The sequence below is a fragment of the Pezoporus occidentalis genome, unplaced genomic scaffold, assembly GCF_034315485.1.
Source record: "Pezoporus occidentalis ecotype Australia unplaced genomic scaffold, CSIRO_AGI_Poc_V1 ctg72, whole genome shotgun sequence".
Lineage (NCBI taxonomy): Eukaryota > Metazoa > Chordata > Aves > Psittaciformes > Psittacidae > Pezoporus > Pezoporus occidentalis.
In genome coordinates this window covers 2,783,487-2,797,878 of record NW_026916072.1, presented here as the reverse complement: position 1 = coordinate 2,797,878, position 14,392 = coordinate 2,783,487, and the positions used below count along the sequence as shown (strand labels likewise).

At 54.1% G+C, this 14,392-nt stretch overlaps 1 long non-coding RNA gene across 1 annotated transcript; it reads right to left on the bottom strand.

Moving 5' to 3' along the window:
* Positions 1–724: 724 nt before the first annotated feature.
* LOC134176045 (uncharacterized) lies at positions 725–6,979 on the bottom strand. The gene is made up of 3 exons (XR_009969239.1): positions 6,642–6,979; positions 3,091–3,188; positions 725–1,195 (listed from the first exon to the last, which is right to left on the bottom strand). It is a non-coding gene; the product is annotated as an uncharacterized LOC134176045 (long non-coding RNA).
* Positions 6,980–14,392: the final 7,413 nt, after the last annotated feature.

Below are 14,392 nucleotides of genomic sequence, written 5' to 3'. Positions count from 1 at the left end.
CCCAAGCAGCGAGGAGAACACCAGAATGGAGAAGCCTTAAAAGCCAAAGAGCTCTCAGAGCCATGGTACCAGACACGAGGCGCTTAGGATCCTGCATCCCGATGCACCTCTCCCTGCTCCTCGCGGTCATCTCCCCTCCGAGAGCCGCTTGTGAGCTATTAGCAGATGAGGATATTACTGTTTTACCCTGACTCTGCGTAACTATAAATGACAGAGCAAATTGCCACTCGGTGAGAACATGGGCCTGATGCATTTAAGCTGACAGCGTCCCTTTACATGATGATTATTTATAGCGCATTAGCACCAGGGAGGCTTCGCCAGGCGCAACCCGGGGCCGGCGGCTCCTGACCCGCAGAGTGGCTCCTTAGAACAATAAAGCACCACTGCTGCTTCCCAGAGCCCCAGCGAGGTCATGGAACCAAGTAAAAGCCAGGGGTGATGACATTTATAAGCGCTAAGATCTTAAAGACAGAAAAAATACTAGTGAGGATGAAGGCTTCGCATCAAACTAATGAAAAGATGGAATCCCGGCCAAGAGCTGCTCGGCTGGAATATGAAGAACATTCACGCCCTTTGCTAGCTCCACTTTTGCTATGGGATGCTTAAAGACACGTGCCATACGTATGGGTGCATGTATGTGTGTATGTGCATGTATATACGCACACGCATAAAGGGGGACTGTGCGCATATATAGATGTAGATAGAGATGGACGCAGAGATGAAAGGGGAGGTTTCCTCCGTATTCAACCAGTGTTGACCTCAACATTAACACATCCAACTGACTCAGTGCTTTCCCAATAAACCCTTCTGGCCTGTCACACTCACTGCTTCGCAGCGCTGTCAAACACAGCGGTGATGCTGAGCCTCGCTGGGGGCTGCTCCGTGTCACCAGTCTGGTCCTCTCCGCAGCTGATGGAAGGAGAAGATGATGACGGCTCCTTTTCCCTGAGGCAGAGGGATGATCCTGCGCCAGGACCCTTCCAGGGCTGCCCTGCAGGTAGTTATCTTGTCTATCCCACGTGTTAACATCCCCTGAGCCGCGTCTGCGAAGGGGAACCGGAATCACAGCGCGTAATTAAGATGTGAGCTCTGATGTGTCGGCAGGAAGGTGAGGGGAAACACGGCCTCTCAAGGTCAGACAGCAAACCCCGGCAGCAGCGTTCTCTGCAGTGTTATCTCCAGCTGATTGCATCATCTGCATACGAAATGAAAGACAATTAATGTTTGTCATGCACAGACTGGCGCTGCGCTCCCCTCGGCCCCCCCTTCCCTCATTAATCTCCCAGTAGCATCCCGAAAGTCGCGTGTGGCAATGAAATACCAAGAACCCTCTCTGGTGATGTGAATGGGAGATAAATCTCTTCTCTTGTCAGCGAGCCTAAAGGCAGGAGCTGGAGCTCCCCCCGAGCCAGCGATCTCACCTGCAACTATTTGCTTCATTAGGAGAAAACCCTATTTTTCACTAAATTGGGTGGCTAATGTATACCATTACAACCTGCCAAGGAAGCGGGTTTGCCCTTCTCCTTCGTGCCAGGAAGACAGCTGAACGTTCTATTTACCTACAAAGTATCCCTCAGCCCTATGTTAAAGAGGATGAGAGACAAATTACACCTTCACGTTAATGGTTGATGATGCTCCTCCTGCACGCCTGGAGGCCTCTTCTGTCTTACTCCTCCAAGCCATAAACCAATGATTTGTCCCAGGTATATTTTTCATCAAGCCCATAAAAACTTCCAGTTGATGGTAATGGAGGAAGAGTTTATCTCCAATGGGTCCCAGGCAGGCTTATGGCAAGAATATGCCAAGTACCCATTAAACAATCAGACATAACAGGGCATGTGTTCGAGCGCAGTAAGGGTACACGGAGGTGAGTTAGAGTGATGACACTCCTGACTGGAAAAGCTCTTTTAAAGCAGCTTCATGCTGGAGATGGGTTTGGGGAGGGGTGATCCTGCACCCCAGCTCTGCAAACACCAAAGCTCTTATTCACAGCTCAGCTGGGAGAAGGGAAACAGCACCCAAGTGCTCAAATGGCCATAAACCCACGGGCACACACTTGAACACACACAAAACCCCAGTGCAAGCACTGAGCTCATGGAAAAGCAGGGCTGGGACCCAGTTCCAGCCCCAAAACCTCAATATTCCACCGTGACCAAAGGCCCATGTGGGTTTTCGCACAGAGCATCCCCCCCTCTGCTTCCACCTGCCCGGGCACCCGCTGCTACACCTTCTCTTAAAGCAAAGAACCATATTAAAACCAGACCCCAAAACTGCAGAGACCTTGCAGGGATGGAGCTACCCGGGGCCTGCAGCTTCATCCCCTGCAAGAACTCACAGCCCTCTTTGGTGCTTGCTGCATTGTGCCCGCATCTGGAGCCACAGGCTTGGATTTGCTTTGGTTCCTTTAAAGCCGGGCCCAGCTCTGAAGCTGCAGCCCAGGTCCTGGCTCTCACACAGCCCTGTTCCACTACGTCTTTTCCCTTTACTTCTTATAGCTTTTATTAGCCCAGCAGTAAGAGTGGAGGCTCACCCCGACACAGACCTCAGAGGAGACCATGCTTTCTCAAGGTTTACTTTAGAGTGCAGCTTATGGCTGGGAAACAGAGCCCAGCCTCTGCCCAGCTCCTTTGCTCACTTCTCACTAAAGCACTGCAACCCCATTTGCCATCCAACACCTTCTTTATGCTGCTTTCCTGCATTTACAGCCCAATCTGGTGTGATTCCAGTGTGCAAACTGGGCACGGGTTAACCAGCACTTTGCCCGCCTCTGGCTCTGACCAAACCTCACCCCGGTGCATCCCTTTTGGTGCTGGTTTTGGGCAGCAGGCAAAGGCAGGGCTGTTTGTATGTAAAAGATGGTTTATATGGTGGATATTACAGGGCAAATTTGCAGCCAGCCGTGCTCCAAGCTGGTTTGAAAGCCTCACAGGGATGGGGTGCAGGCAGGTCCTGCTGCAATGCAGAAGGTGAGCAAGCTCACACAGCTCTCCATGCAGCCCTCCCCAGGGTGCCAAAGCCACCCCACACAGCCCTGCTCCCCCAAAGCCTGGCTGCTGCTGCACTGAACCACTTAAAAGCAGCACAATGCACTTCAGAGGCTTGGCAGAGACAGGAATGAAGGACTTCCCATGGCAGCCTGGAGAGCGCATCCCTCTCATCCCGTCTGAAGTGGCTCCGAGAAGCTGCAACTGAAAGTCTCTCACTAGAAGCAAGCACCGGATCTTTGTAGGACTCTGTATTAAAGACAAATCAGCCCCAAAAAGGCTCCCCTGACCCATGTATCCCAGGGCTCATGTTCCAGCACCCCCCAAAGAGGCACCCGACCACCCCGCGCAGACCTGCTCCCCGTTGGCACGGCCCTTCCAGGCTGCCCAGCTCCAGGAAAATCACCAAAATAGGATGAAGTGAAAGGAAAATATGCAAGATGAGGGGAATTAGTGTGGAGATAAACCAAAGGGAGCCCGGGAGGGTTCATGCTTGGGGATAAGTGGTATAATCGGGAAGGAAATTGAAAAGGAATTCCTTGGAATACAACGTGCTGCTAATGGGTTCCCTCTGCACCGCCGGAGCAGAGCCTCTCCCCATCTGGATCCAATGGCACTGTTATCCCAGGCCGGGTGCGTGTGTCAGAGACAGCCAAGCGCTCCGGAGCGCTTTGTCTGAGCGTGAGAAGAGAGCTGCACCAGCGCAAATCCCAGTGGGAATGAAGGGAACTGCTGGATCCTTCCAGGTTTAGCTGGATGAGACGGACGTGCAGAGCAGCGCAGGTCAGCGGCAGGAAGCCGGCAGCTTCCAGGCGCTTCCATGAACCTATCGCATGCTAGAGTCCGGGCTAAAGAAGCACCCAACGGCGATGCCGGCAGCAGCAGAGGTGCTGCAGCATCCTGGGCGCTGGAATCACCCCAAAACCGCAGCAGGGTGCGATGCATCCTCCCTGCAGCGCCCAGGCAGGCAGCGATGGGCACAGCACAGCCTCGACATTCCCGATCCGAAGCCGTGCCTTCTGCCAGAGGTAGAGCCTTGGCATCTGCACAAGAGCAGCGTTTCTAGCAGTGCAATGGCCCTTTTCCAGCATGCCATTATTCCTATTTTATAGCGTTGCACAGCGGCCAGCGAATGGATCCGCGGAGTCTCTTTGGCACCAGGGAGGTTAACATTTTCCTCTTGGCACTTGTGCATTGATAGCTGTTAAGTGCAGGCTGCTCCTAGGCCAGGGCTATGCCTTTCAATAAGCTCTTCCTTTACCATTTCAAAGCCTCCACAATAAGTATTACTTCCTGGCAATTCCCGTTAGCAGCCGGGTACGTGCTCTGCCTGTGAGACAATGCTCTGGGAGCAGGAGAGGGCTCTTTGCTGGAGCCTTGCTGTCGTTGCTGCTTTTGTGGTAAGGGAGGAATGGGGCTGCTATTATATTTTCATCTCTTTGTCATGTGTTGCTATTGGAAAGCTGCTCCCCGGGCTCGCTGGCCACCACATGAGCTGGTTAATGGTAATAAAAGATTAAATTCACTACGGGATCAGCGAGGCTTTCAAGAAACACACAGCGTTCTATTAATCCCAGACATGCAGATTATTGCACTTATTACTGGGTTTAAATATGGAATTGAAACAAGAGCAGGAGAAGGGACTGTGCAATATCTGAACTATCCAAGCGTGCCCATTACCCGGGGAGGAAATAAATCCCCTCGGCCCCTCAAGTCCTTGCCACTGGAAGCGCTGCACAGGCAGAGCCCTTTGTCTGCCATTAGGCATCGATCCAGCCCTTAATGAGGTCAACAGGAGGCTTTCCATGGGCTTCAGCAGCCCTTGGAGCTGCTCCTTCCCTCACAAATCCAACACGAAGAAGGCTGAGACAAGCACAGCTCCGTCAACGGGGCCATTAAGCCCATGCTGGGAGTCGAGAAGCTGCCACCACCAGCTCACCTCTCTTTAGATGTCCAGGCTGGGGAGGACAAGCATCCTTGTCCTCTGGGGCTGGTGGCCATGACAGCGTTGAGCATCGTGGAGGGCATCGCCACGGAGGGCATCGCCACGGAGGGCATCGCCACGGAGGGCATCGCCACGGAGGGCACCACAGCAGCTCTGCAAGGGGGAACGGAGCTGGGCTGAACCAGAGGGGCTGGTGTGAGCGTTCCTAGCGACAAGCTCAGTCCCACGTTAGGAGCCAAATCCTGATGCTGAAAAACCCCTCTTGCGAACCCAGCAGGATGCAGCCCCGAGTGAAACAGCCCCGCTGCGTCACCACCGCAGCCTTGCAGGGCTGATCCTCGTGCTTCATGGCTTGGAGCCCCGGCTGTTTGCCTCGGTTTTCCCTGTATTTCTCTTCATGAGTCTCATTTCATCCTCTGGGCTCACCGATGGCTCAGCAAGTGAAGCATGTGGCTTGAAGCCCATGAAAGGGTCAGAGACAGCATTGCCCAAATATCCGCATTCACCCATGTTTGCCGAGTCCTGCCTCGTGGACCACGGAAGCCAGGCAGCAGCCAAGAGCATCACGATGCCTGGGGTTTCTCCTCCCTATTTTAGCTACATTTGGTGCATGGAAGGTACCCAGAATATTATCAATGCACGAACATCTTCTCCTGCTTCTTGTTTCAAACGCACAGGACGGAGGCAAGAGCACCCCAGGGTGGATTTTTGGGGGTGTGAAGGAAGCCCAATGGAGTCAATAGGATGAAAACACTGAACACGCAGAGGGAGGAGCAGAGGCCTGGGCTGGCCACACGCATCTCGCCCTGATTTAAGCACCGGAGGCGAATGATCGTCTTTTCCTGGCGCTGGATGAGGGCAGCAATTCCCCCCGCAACGATAAAATGAACGCTGCGAGCTGCAGAGGAGCCGAGGCGCGGTGGCGGTCCGGAAGATGGCTTTCTGTCCTCTGCTGCCATGGATGACAACCAGCGCCCGAACTCCTGTGCCACACTGACATCTGATGGCAAAAGCGTTTGTTACAGCTGCGGGAGCTGGAGAGGCGCTTCCAGGGCAGGTTTTGCCGCACAAAGGCCTGGATTCTGTTGCCCTCCTTGTCCTAACAAACTGTTTGTTTCCTGCGGTCTAAGAGGCACACAAATCAATGACATTTCTCTGCAGTTAAAGCAACAGAAATCCCACACTGGTTTGTATTGGAAGGGACCTCAAAGCTCATCCAGCTCCAACCCCTGCCACAGGCAGGGACCCCTTCCACTGGAGCAGCTTGCTCCAAGCCCCTGTGTCCAACCTGGCCTTGAGCACTGCCAGGGATGGGGCAGCCAGCAGCCACTTTGTCCTTTACCCTGTGAAGAGCAGAATGAGTGCAAGCAGCATCACCAGCCCAGCATCACCAGTGAGAGCGGAGCACCACCTCCACCAGTTTCCCCATCATCTCTTATAACTGGGTGATTCTTGCAGGGGAGCAGGAATACCCCCCCCTGCGAGTTACAGGGGAGCTCATCTGAGCCTCTTCGATTGCTGTAAGGTGAGCACTCCTGAGTGAACAGGAATAATTCACAGCATTCAGCAAAACTGCTTGAAATAATCATCACAGAGAGCAGCCAGCCATGGATCAAACAAGGCTGCATCACCCTCGGGGGAGCCCTGCCATAACCACTTAACCAGCCCCCACCGCAGCCAGCCCCAAGCCCCGTAAGTGTAATGGGTTTTACCTCCAAGCCCCGTATGGAGCACGGATCCTCCTGCCTGCAGGCAGCAAATCGCGGGGAGGGCAGAGATGAAGGCGCCTGGGGGTGATGGAGCCGAACAGGTCCCGAGATGATCTTCCCCTTCCTTTAAAGCGCCGGTGTTTCAGACATCCTTTGTTCTTGCACAGCTCCAGCAGGACTCTGCTAAAGCCCTCGGCCAGCTCCAACACCGCCTTTTCCTTTCTGTCTCTTAACAGATGCCTGCTGGGAATTAATCCTCCCTGCTCCCTGCTGCGGCCGCGAGCAAGGCGTCAGGAGTGTCCTTTAGATAAGGTTGCTGCCACTTCATTAGCCAATATTTGCCCAGCAGCAGGAAGATGCAGGAAGAGCGCTGAGCATCGCGGCTGTGGGCTGTGGAGGAGCCACCCTCCCCTCCCTGGGAGCACAGGGGTTGGTGTTCATGGCCCGGCCGGGTCAGGATTGGGATGCCGCAGGATGAGCGGCCCCTTCTCCCTGCTTGCTTCCTTGCATAAGGAGCTGGGTCACCAGCACCAAGCACCGCACCCCCGAGGACAGCTGCCCAAACCCTGCCCTTCCAGCGGCAGCTCCCAGGCCCCAACCTGCCTGCAGGTCATTAGCAGGGACCATCACCCTTATTCTATGTGTTTCAGGCAGACCCTGATGACTTGAAGTCACAACCCCTCACTAATGAGAGCCTACTGTGTGCCTGACTGACGCCCCGAGGCAATTTGTCCCTCACCACGCTTGTTATCCCTACATGGAGCAGATACCGAGTGATTTCTCTTACCTGGGGCAAGGTTTCCTCCCTGTAAAGTAAATAAGTGTGCCCGTATTTACCCACAGCGCTCCTGAGCTCCATGAGTTAGGTGGCAGAGCGCTGAAGGAGAGCCGGCACAGCTTGGTCACTGCTGAGCCGGGATGTCCCAGCTTCCTTGCCTGAAAACACCGGGAGAGGTTTCTGGAGGGCTTTGGCCGAGGGGAATGGCTTTAACCTGCCCGAGGGGAGACTGAGCTGAGCTCTTAGGCAGAAGCTCTTCCCTGTGAGGGTGCTGAGGCGCTGGCACAGGGTGCCCAGAGAAGCTGTGGCTGCCCCATCCCTGGCAGTGCTCAAGGCCAGGTTGGACACAGGGGCTTGGAGCAAGCTGCTCCAGTGGAAGGGGTCCCTGCCCGTGGCAGGGGTTGGAGCTGGAGGAGCTTTGAGATCCCTTCAGCACAAACCAAGCTGTGGTTCTATGGTTCAGTGCTTTTCCAGCGACTCCAACCTGCAGCTAAAACCCTGCAAGATCTATTTATAAGACCTAGGGAGTGTAAAAACCCAAACTCCAGCCCTGCAGCAGCTTCAGCCAAGCCAACCACCGAATGCATTAGCATCTTCCTCGCAGCCAGACCACACAAACCCAGGCTGGCAGCATCTCCCCAGCCCATACCATGCCAACCGCGCAGACCACCCAAAAAGCCACACTGGCTGCAGACTGCAAACTGCTCCCTAGAGCTGGAGCTGCAGCATCTCAAACCCAGGAGCACCCTGAGGAGCCCCACGTCCTCCATAAGGGACCTGCCACGGGGGGCGAGCTGCAGCAAAGCATCAGATGTCAACCAGCCTAAGGAGGACCTGGCTGCTGCTTCCACACCGAGGTGTGCCCCAAAATCACAACTCCCTACTCAGCTGCTTGCACCTTGGATGGGGCCGTGCTCCTTCAGGGCCCTCTGCAGCGCTGGCCTTCTGGTGGAAGGGAGACTTGGAATAAAGCAGGCAAACAAGAGCAGTGCCTCCACTTAAAAGCCCTTTAAAGGCTCGGGCGTGATTGATGTGTTTAAACTATCAACCGCCGCTGGTTGAAGAGGAGGTAAATACAGGACCGAGCCCTGCGGCTGCACAAACAGTGCCAAAGAGTAAGCAAACAGCCCGACAAGCCCAGCGCTCTCCTGGAGACCGGGTTTGCTCCGCACCGCGCCGCGGGGCTTGAAGAGGAAGCATCCGGCAGCGAGAAGAGGGAGCTCGGCCCCTGCTCTGCCCAGGGCTGCGGTGCCAGAGCTGCTGGCCATGGGTTGCAGCACCCCCGGCTCCTTCGAGAGGTTGGGGGGCTTTGGGCAGAGCAGGGCTGGTACCCAGGTTCCTTGGGCTGGAACTGGATGAGCTTAAAGGTCCCTTCCTTGCGTGAGCAGAGTGGGAAGGAGATGGGGGCTCCTCAGTGCGTGGAGGGAATCAAAGCCAGCAAGCAGGGAGCCGAGGGATGTGCGGGACTTCGCTGCTGCAAGCTTCAGGTGGAGTTCAATGGGCCATTTAGCAGGTAACTGTCACTTCAGACAGCACGGATTAGGCAGCCAACAGGAGCCAAGCTAGGGTGACGCTGCTCGTAATCCAGTGGATGCTCAAACACTGGGGCGGCTGGATAAATAGACAGTTTAATTAAACCAACAAGTCATCGTTTATTTTCCCATCACAATAGGTTAAATGACTTTTTATTCCCATTTTCCATCTCAACAGAGCAGACTTTTTGGTAATAAAAGCTCAACTCTAATTAACAGCTGGTGTGGTTGTACTTGGCAGCACTGCGAGTAATTCAGTACAAAGCAAACACATTTACTAGAAATGGCTTTTGATTGCAGAGCCCAAGGTAATGGATGTTTTGGGAGCGGGTGCCAGCGGCAGCGTGGTTATTGTTTCAGGATGGAGGACAAGGGGAGAGCGGGCAGGAGCCTGGTCAGGGAGGTGGAAGTGGCAAAACACCTAACTAACTGATAAAGCAGGCCCTGGGATGCGGTTGGCACCCATGGGTGATGCTGAAAGGCCTCTTGGGGCAGGCAGAGCTCTTCCTAAGGGGGGGGTCGGGTTCAGGAGGGTCACACAGGTGAAAACACAAGGATGAATGATCCCATGGGCACCCGGTGCTGTCTTATGCCAACCCCATCCCCTGGGACTCAACTACTGCTCACCCAGTGGGCAGGACCATGTCCCTCATTCCCATGGGTGCTCCCCATACAGCCAGAGGGACATCCACACTTGCTGCTCCTGTTACAGATCAACAGATGCCATTTAGAGCTGGGACATCAAATGGGCCCAGCTCATCATTTCCTATTATAACCTCTTCCTTTCCTTTACATCAGCACTGCTTTACACAGCAGCTTGTTACTGCTTAGCGCCGGGGAGGAAGAGGCTGATGCTGTTGGCTGATTCGGTGTGTCAGCAGCTTCACCTGCACTGGTGTGATTTACACGCACACACCCTCCCCACACAGCCCCAAGGCTTATCTAGTCACGCTATCAGGCACATTTACCCCTTTCCTAATGGCTGTCATTATTTATGCAGGAATATTGACAACAGCTTGAAGTCCTGGCCATAAAAATGATTTGAAATCAATCTCGCATGTTTCACTTACTGATTTCCCATCCAAAGGGTCTCTCCAGTGATTTAAATACCGCATCCTCATCCCGGCCTCCACATCGATCCCTGCTCAGGTGGAGCGGTCCCTGTGCCTTGTCATTTGTCCCCCCCACGGTGGCAGCTTTCCTATAAGATAGAAGCAGATTTCCTCAAGTTAAAACAGGGGAAAGGTTTATTTGGGGAAGAAGGGAGGGATTTGACCTCCAGACTGAGGTGCATTTGTGGAGGAGGGAGGGATGCTCGCAGGGAGGAGGTGACCCAAACCCCATTCTGAGGGGCACCTCCAGAGTAGCTGGTTCCTCATTCGGGCTGGGAATCACCCTCTGCTTCCAACAGCAGCATGGATTCTGGCACGGTTTGGGTTGGAAGGGACCTTAAAGCTCCTCCAGCTCCAACCCCTGCCACAGGTAGGGACCCCTTCCACCGGAGCAGCTTGCTCCAAGCCCCATGTGGGAGCAGGTAATCTTGACATAGAAAAGACAGAAGCAAAAGAGCAATTAAGGGAGAGAAGAGCCCACCTCTGATGCCCACCACCAATGGCAGAAGTCAGTCTGGATGCTGCATCCAAACCCTTTGTGATCTTCTGCAAGCCTCTGATAGGCAAGATGTGCTTGAGCAGAGCATCTTCCTCCGCAGCCCCAACCAGCAGCAGGTTAGCTCAGTAAAACAACCACTTCATTTGACTTCGGGCCATGCAGATGTGCTGGCAAGCCTGGCTCTGCAAGGTAGAGCCACCGCTGGGCTCCAGTGGCTTCACGAGAGGCACAGCCCTGCACATGCACCCCTGTAAACCATGCCTCTGCATCAGCCAAGGCCCCTTTCTTTTGCCATCCCCACCCCTACATGAGCTCAGAATCACACCATAATTTGGGACAGCACCACACAGCTTCGTGCAGAGCCCCACGAGCTGCAAAATCAGGCAAAACATCATGGAAACAGGGAAGCAGCTGGATGCAGCACACACACTGCAATGCACTGGGTTGTCCGGGATAGAGCTATCTCTAGGGTGAGTGGATTCCAGGAGCCCTGTTAAGGTATAATAGCAGTGTTGTAGGGAAAAGGCTGGAATGGCTCTGGGAGAGCCAGCCTGGCCACTGAGCCACCCAGGCTGTGTGCTTGCCAGAGGTAAGCGAGCCAAGAATGCAGGGGGCTGTGTGAGACTTGTCATCGGGGCTGTGCTGGGAGCAACGTGCTGCAAAGAGACATTGCTTTTGGAAACGCATATTCCCAGCTGCTCTTTGGGAAGTGCTCCCAGTCAGCCTCCAGCCCCAGACCTGTCCCATGCATCCTCCTGCACCCCGTGGTACCCGGCCGGTCAGGAAGATGTATGATGCTGGGTGGGATGTACAGCATCGAACCCTGGGATGCACTACCTAATGGAGGGGTGTCCTCCAAACCCAGCCCAGTCCCTGGAGAAGGGGTTATGCTCCCATTAGGATAATTCACTAGCTACAGCTATCCCATAGCTGTAATATAGCTCTCTCTAGGTATATATATAAAATATAGCTATTACCTATATAATAAATACCTGCTGGACCTTACAGCGGTGGCTTTGAAGGCGCAGGCTGCAGATGCACGGTGATCACAGGGTGACTTTAAGCGAAGCAAGAAACCAGGAGACAGCAACATCAGCCCTCAGCTGCTGCCCTGGGGTGGGCAAATGGTTTTCCACTTCATTCTTCAGCCTCTCCAGAGCAACTGGTCCAGTTCCTGCTGCCCTCGGAGGCTGCGCAAAGGGGGAACGTGATGTTGGGCGGGTGGCGTGGATCCCCCCCTCTTCCTGCTCAGTGAGCTCTTATGGCTCCTGTCACCTCTCATTTGCTCTGTTTGGGTTTGAAAACCTGCCAGGAGAGAATAAGGAACCCCATTCAGGGCGGCTTAACCCAACCTCAAAACACAAGGCGATGCTTGCAGAGCCCCACCACTGATGGAGGAAGCCAAACCCAACCATGAGCCACAACCCAGGGAAGGGAAAGGAAAGGAAAGAACCCCCCCACCTGCATTTGCTTTGTGTGACCTCTAACTCCGACTGTCGCTGGCATAGAGCAAACACAGAGAGGAGAAAAACCACCGTGTCCTAAAGCAAACAGCAAGGACAAGGCTGATGAGAGCATTTAAGCGGTTATTAGAGCGCGCTTGATTGCAGACCTTGCTGGAGCCCCACGGAGCATGTGATGTTTGCTTTACCAGCACTTAGCAGCTGTCCTGTTAAGGAAGAGAACAAAGCGGAGGTGTTATAAAGTCAATATTGGTACAAGGAGGCATGTGACAAAGGGCCACCGCGCTGCAGCATCGCTCCCATCGGGTTCATACGGCTTAGCTGGAGCTGACAGCGTTTGCCCTGAATTACTTTTCCAGATGTGGATGACAGAAACGATCAAGATCCCGGAGCCAGAGTGGTTATTCCCACTGCTGAGATACGGGTGAGGGGTTGGGGTTGGATGGGGTTTTTAATCTGAACTAGAAGATGGAGTTTTGGATTGAATCGAGAGTGTTTGCAGATGGTTTCACATCCCCGGAGCAGCAGCACTGCTGCAGGTGGAGCTGCTCTTCCATACCCACCCCACTGTTGACCCCCATCCTAAGGAATCATCCTGTACATTGGAATTTATCCTGTTTATTGTGGCCAAGAGATGCATTGAAATGAAAGGTCAGTGCCCAGGGAAGCTGTGGCTGCCCCATCCCTGGCAGTGCTCAAGGCCAGGTTGGACACAGGGGCTTGGAGCAAACTGCTCCAGTGGAAGGGGTCCCTGCCCGTGGCAGGGGTTGGAGCTGGAGGAGCTTTGAGGTCCCTTCCAACACAAACCAGGCTGGGGTTCTAAGATAAGCTTCACCTGGAATAACACAAAGGCTTTTGAGGTACCTGCCCCCATCCCACCCCAACATCCTTTGGCCATACCGCATCTCAACAGCGGCAAATGAGAGCCCACAGCCCCAAACATGGATCTGCTGTTCCCATCTGGGCTCTGCCGCATTTCCCTTCCGAGTCACCCCCCAGCTCTGTTTATAAAGGCAGTGTTGACATTGTTATAAAGAGCAATGTCAACTTGATAAAGTTAATTACTTCTTATTTGCCATGTCATTTGCTTTGGGGGTTGGATTCACGGAGGAGCAAGCAGCAGGTTGGGACTGATGGGCAGCCCCTGCCATGCGCCGCGTTCAGCCGGGCGTGCTCCCACCCGCTGTCAGAGCGGGCATTAACCCAACAGATGAAGGTATTAACGGAGCAGAGCCGAGAATTCCCAAAGCAATAACGCCTTCGGAGAGCCTGAGCTCCAGTAAATATTTACCCAGTCTTATTTTTCACCTGTATTTCTTGGAGCAGCCGATTTCAATAATCGGTGTTATCTTTAATATACTTCTATTATTGCAAGGCTTTGTTTGCATTGGTTCATTCCAATGCCTCTTCCAAACCTCAGGAAGCCAGGCCCCTGCAGAAGGCTCACCTTGCAAACGGTGTGCCCCACATTGCAGCCACTGTCGTTCCCCCATCCAACAGCCTGGAGAATACTCAAGGTTTTAGTGTATCCCATGCAGAAAACAAGCCCCAGGCCTGCTGGTCCCTAATCCAGGAGCAACACCACACACACACTCTTCACACTCTTCTCTCTCTTCTCAGTGCCCAGAGAAGCTGTGGCTGCCCCATCCCTGGCAGTGCTCAAGGCCAGGTTGGACACAGGGGCTTGGAGCAAGCTGCTCTATGGAAGGGGTCCCTGCCCATGGCAGGGGTTGGAGCTGGATGGGCTTTAAGGTCCCTTCCAAAGCATTCCATGACTCTATGAATCCAGAGGGCTGCAGTAAGCGATGAAGCACAGCATGGCAGAGCATCCTGTTTTCCTTGTGTACATCAGGAGGCAGGTGCTCCACATCACCACCCTCCTCCAGAGCATCTTCAGCATCCCCAGCATCCCCATTCCCACTATTTTGCTCTGTCCTTCTGCTTCTACTGCCCTCTAAAGGCTGCATCTCCCAGTACAGGAGGCCTTGAGCCCCCTGCGCTGCTTGTGCATGGACCAGTGGCCACACGGTACCCACAGCCCTGGTGGGTGAGGAGGCCACCCGTGGATGCTGATGCACAAGGACCCCCTACGCTCCCCCCTTTGCCAGGCAGAGGCTGCATAAACACCTACAAGGAGAAGGCTAAACCAGGCCTGAGAAGCTAACGAATGGCTTCAGAACAGCTCCAAGCGGAGCAGAAGGGCTGCTTCACCTCGGGACACCGCTGGCTACAAGGTTTACCAGGCAGAGCTGATGTTACTCACGGGATGTGCTCCCTGTAAAGGTTAAACCTCCACGAGCTGAGGTGGGTTCAGGCCTCACTGGGACCAACTGCTCCACAGGCTCCTCTCATTCCATTCCTCTGGCTTTT